Source organism: Salvia hispanica, chromosome 2 (genome assembly GCF_029641045.1).
Source record: "Salvia hispanica isolate PSC_SH4W2 chromosome 2, Shi_PSC_v1, whole genome shotgun sequence".
Taxonomy (NCBI): domain Eukaryota; kingdom Viridiplantae; phylum Streptophyta; class Magnoliopsida; order Lamiales; family Lamiaceae; genus Salvia; species Salvia hispanica.
This window is the reverse complement of record NC_142693.1, coordinates 29,956,625-29,962,624: the sequence shown is the minus strand read 5'-3', so window position 1 is coordinate 29,962,624 and position 6,000 is coordinate 29,956,625.

Below are 6,000 nucleotides of genomic sequence, written 5' to 3'. Positions count from 1 at the left end.
CACTTTTTATCTGATGATTATCGACAGTAATACTACCTCCATCCCATAAAAATATGAGCAATGAATATAGCACAGAAATTAAGACAAAATTAATAAAGTCAGAGAGAAGATGAGAATGGTAGTTAAAGTAGTGCTAGTGGATAGTGAGACCTATATTATTAAATTGATATAACTTTTCAAAAATGAAATACACATATTTTTGTGAGACCGAAATGGAGTACATATATTTTTATGGAAGTTAGAGAGTATAACTTAGAAATTCTATCATTCTTCTTCCATTGAGAAAAACTTACTCCCTTTGTCCAAAAAAAAATAGTCTCATTTATGGATGGCACGGATAGAAAAAAAGTAAGTATGGGAGAGACGAGAAAATGTGGATAAAGTATGAGAGAAATTTTTTTTATTTTTAGAAATGAAACTATTGTTCGTGGATATTCCAAAATAGCAAAATGAATAATTTTGGTGAACGAATGGAGGACAATTGAGGATGAAGACTTTGTGTAAATATAATAATTGGATTTTATAATTTATAACTAATCGTTGTTACAATAAATATCAAATTCAGAAACATAGGTCTTGATATAAAATTTATTTAATTTACTATGATCATAAGTATAAAATAAAATAATTCACCTTAAAGCTAATGCAGCATAAATTAAATATGAGACAAATTACAGTAAGGACGAAAACAAACTTTATGATTTGATGCATTTTATAGATTTAATTCGGAATTATTTGACAAATGAAAGAAATGAAAATTAGGTGTTTTGGTTTTTGGTTTCAGAACTACATGTATACAGAAGGCATGCCCTTCCTTAACAAGCAGATTTTAAGACTGTATAAGAACAGTATATTTCAAAATTAATTTATCTTAAATCAAAATATTATTTCTTAAATTAACAAATTAATGTCGATTGCATTTCTGTATGACATTACATTAGTAGTATTAATTAATAGATGTCGAAAGTGCTCAAATGTGTTTTACATAAAAATCTTTTTTCCACCAATTCTAAGTAAAAGTTGTACTTTTGATTTCAAATTAAACTTTAATATATTCTCTCTATATGTGAAAAAAGTTATTTTCTAATAAAATTAATATCAAATTCATAAAATTAGTTACATGATATATAGTACATTATAATTCATTTATATGCATACTAGAGCATATTTCATATACTCCCTCCCTCTGTGCACAAGAAATAATCTCATCTTTTCATTTTGGGGGATGTCCATAAAAATGGAAAGCTTCTCTCAAATTATTAACCATATTTTACCTAGCTACTTTTTTCTCCTTATCTTTAACATTTTATTCACGTTTTCTTATTTTCTCTCATACTTTATCAATTTCTTATTAAAACTCGTATGGTCCATAAATGAGAATATTTTGTTGGAGGGAGGGATAGTTATAATTCATTTTTAGAATAAATAGAATAAAAGTTATATACTCCATTACCAGCTATGGGACCAAAAATCTCAATGTATATGCTGACTCATTTATCTTTTATGTAATATTGTTTTCATATTTTAAGATATTTACTAACTAATCAAGCTAGAATAAAAAAAAATATGGTTGCAACATTTTCTTTGGGACCATTTAATATTATTTACATGACTTTAGTGATTTACTAAATAATAAATAATACTACCACATCTTTTTCTTTTTCTTTATTAATTATAAAATACAAAACAAGTCGATTATGGGCACTTGACATTTTGTAAATAAATTAAATACTACTCGTACATATTAAAAGAGGAATCCAATACTAGTTCATGAATCAAATTCTTATCATTCATGATATAAATTAAAGTAAAATATTAGGATACAAGCAACCATAAACTTAATATTTACTAGCCATAACTAAAACAACAAATCATGAAATTAATCTATAAGCATGAAGCAGCATAAGTTAAATAGGCAACGGTGAAGTAGTGCCACAATCCCGATTCAATAGACGTCCCGCTGTTTCGATGTCGGTGCCCGTTACCCCCCGGTGTGCCCCCGTGCCCCGGTATGATGACCGCTCCGCCGCCCTTTGCTCCGCCTCCTCTACTTCCGCCACCTCCTGATCCTCTACTTCCGCCGCCACCTCTGCCACCACCTCCACCACCGCCTCCGCCCTTCGCACGAGCAACGTCGCATGTGAGGAGGAGACAAATGATAGTAACGACGAAAACGAACTTTTTGATTCTATGCATTTTGTTGATTTTGGTAATTAAGGGATGAGCAACGGTTTTAAAGAGATTTGGAAAGACCGTGTGCTTGAGAAGAAGAATAATAAATATAATTATATTTACTCGTCTATTAATTTATTATGGAAATATAAAGGGATGTACAATATTAAATCAAATTAAATTCCGATTTATATGAAATAAATGATAAGACTAAATAAGATGAATTGGAATTGATTATAACTTAATCAAAATCTATAAATTAAATTGTGAATTACGAATGGTAAGTTCCTAACCAGAGGAGAGGTGGAACTTGCTGACGTCGACGGAGGAAGAGGATTTATAGCCGAAATCGCAACCAATCCATCGTTAAAGATTGATCAAATTGTTGCAGGGTGGGAGGGATTTTGTGATTGCGCCATCATCAATTCTCTTTTGGGTTTTTTCTTGTGCCAAAATTTAGGGGAAAATGCAATCAAATAAATAATAGCGACTAGCGAGCACATTGGTGGTCGAAAATTAAAGTAGAATAAATTTTAATATATATGGACTACGGGGAGTGTTATATTACTAACTCAATGCTTAATTGCTAACTACAACTCAATAATAGCCATTAAATATTTAAATTAAAGGCCTAGATCATCAACCACAAAATGTCAATACGATCAACAAAAAACGTCAATAAGGCTATAAGATTAATTCCAATAAAAATCAATAGGGGTATTAATGTCAAGTTAGTTATAACTAACTTTTAAAAGAAATCCCAAAACTTTAAATTCATATAACATATATCAAATTAAAGATAGTTTTATAAGGATTCCAACGATATACTACATGCATATGTTCCGACGTCAAAATTTGAAAAAAAAAATCTAGAATTTTCGTATTTTTCGTACACAGGTTAATATCAATGCAACTATGATAATATGTCAATATAAAGCATATACAATGTCAATCCTAAATTTGTGTTGACATTCTCAAAGCATTGTGTTGATATTTTCGAAACACTATATTGACATTTTCATCCAAAACCCTAATTTGGCGTTTTTTTTTATCTTTTTCGATTTAATTAATAAAAAACGAAAATTACACGTGGCAAATTATAGACCACACATTTTTTAAAATCATGTGGCCTTAAATTAGTTGTAGTTAGCAATTAAATGATGAGTTAGCAATTGATCACTCCCCGACTACTACTAATATATATCTGCATGAAAGCAAAATAAATGAAAATAATTCAAAATTTTTACGGGTGCTCGCAAAGTGCTCGGTATTTCGTTTTGTTCTTGCAAAATGCTTGGGAATGAAATTATACAAAAATTATTATTCAAATATAAAGTATAGCATAATAACTGTATTGGTGGGATGAAATAGTTTGCTACAATCAACCATAAACTTTAATAGTACTATTGACTAGGCATAACCAAAATAACAAATTATGAAATCAATCTATAAGCGGAAAGAAGTGTATGTTAAATAGACAACAGTGAAGTAGTGCAACAATCCCAATTCAATAGACGGCCCGCTGCTTCGGTGCCCGTTACCGCCCCCGTGCCCCGGTGTGACCACTCCGCCACCCTTTGCTCGGCCTCCTCTACTTCCGCCGCCTCCTCTTCCACCTCCACCGTGGCCGCCACCTCCGCCCTTGGCACGAGCAACATCACATGTGAGGAGGAGACAAATGATAGTGAGGATGAAAACAAACTTGATGATGCCACTACAAAAAACTGTCGGTTTACTAGCGAAAAATCTTGTTGTTAATTATCATAATTCCGTTGGTAAAATTGATTAGCAACGGAATAACAACAGATCTGTCCCGCTGCTAAATACTTCGCTGCTAAATTTTAGCAATGGCAAAATTGTGTTGCTAATATTTTAGTAACGAACTAGCAACATAACGGGTCCGTTAGTAAATGTTGGCATCGAACATGGATCAAAAATTTTACCAACAAACTCAGTTCATCACTAACTGTTAGTAGCCGATTAGCAACGCCATTCTCTGCTGCTAAATTGTTGACATCAAAAAGGGATCGTAAATTTAACAGCAAATTCATTTCGTTACTAATTGTTAGTAGCAGATTAGCAACGCAACTAATCTGCCCCTAAGTTATTGGCATCAAAAAGGGATCGAAAACTTAACAACAAATCCAGTCTGTTACTAATTGTTAGCAGCGGATTAACAATGCACCAAATCCGCTCCTAAATTATTGGCATTAAAAAGGGATCGAAACCTGTAGCAACAAATTTTGTCCGTTAAAAATTGTTAGCAACGGATTAGGAGCACACTTAATATGTCCTAAATTTTTCGGCACTAAATAGGCATCTAAAGCTTAAGTTGCACATTACTGTTACAATTATTTGCTTTCTAATCCAGTTACAACAAAGTGATTACAACAAACCAACAAATTATCAAATAAATAAATTAATTTGTAGACAAAAATAATATAGTAATTGATAAATAATAATGTATTCAAAAAAACATGATGTCTGATGTTGTTACGAGTTTAAATTGTAACGATGTGAAAATAAAAAATATCAATCTTCTAATTCTGTAGAATCAACACGACTAGACGAGCATTAGAGTGACTCGAGTGTTGGGACTATTGGGGCATATATTGGTCGATCCTCTCTGTTATAGTCTTCACTTCTTGTGTTGTGCCATGAACGATTCATACACACTGCCACTAACAGGAACACCTTTTTCTGCCGCCTATTTATCAAAATATAATAAGACTAACATTACTACAAATGATAAATCTACTATGAGAATTTTTATATATATCACTTACCAACTTCGGAGCTTTTGCTGCGGAAGATGATGAGCCTCCCATCATCACTCGTGAGATTGACATCCTTAAATGCCGCATTCATATCTTTGGGAGAGGCCATCCTTTATCCAAAGGTATTCAAGATTATCAATTTATAGATTCGAAGTAAATAGAGATTAGTACATTTATAAATTAATACAAATACAAATAAATTACAAGGATATTGTAAAATAAACTAGATTTAGTAATTAATATACAAACATAATACCGATTATAAATACAAAAAATTAATACACATTATTTGTTGGTTCCATCAATGCATAATAGCCAAAAAAAAAGTTAAAATTGATTGTAGTTTATGCGAACAAACCAACACAGATATACGGTAGTTTTTATAGCACAATGTGTCCATATGTTATTAACTAGTATAAAAAAAAGTGTAATCTTCTTCTTACTCTCTCCCTTCTCTAGTTTATTGAACTTAGGATCGAAAGGGAGTAGGCTTGTTCTTCTCGAAAATCCTAAGGAGTGGGGAGTCCTTTAATTGTTGTGAAAAGGAAGGGAGAAAAAAAAATGGTGTGATAGTGATTACCTTTGGCGGAACTTGAAAATTTCAGGAGAAAGAATTGAAAGTAGTGTCTCCTCTTCTCTGGCCTCTATCTTGTTTCTCTCTACTTCTTTTGTGATTGTGAAAAGCAAAAAGAATATTGTATGTGTGTGTATGTGTGTGTGTGTGTTTGTGAGGGAGGCGGAACAAATTAGGGTACAAAACCGTGTTTTGGAGCGTGAGTGATTTAGGGAAGTAATTGTTGATTCATTTAAATTGATTTATTCTATTGTAGGCAATTATTCTGCAAATTTGCGTGAGAAGGAAGAAGATCTCTGGCGCTGAAAATAAAAAATAATTAGGAGTCTTTGGGCTCAAGACATACTCCCTCTTAGGCTCATCTTGATTGGATTTAATTTTATTAATTTGGACACTTTATTTTATTTTGTTTAGGCCTACCTAACTTTGCTATTTTTCAAATTTCTTCTGTATTTTTATCAGCTAATAGAAAATGTT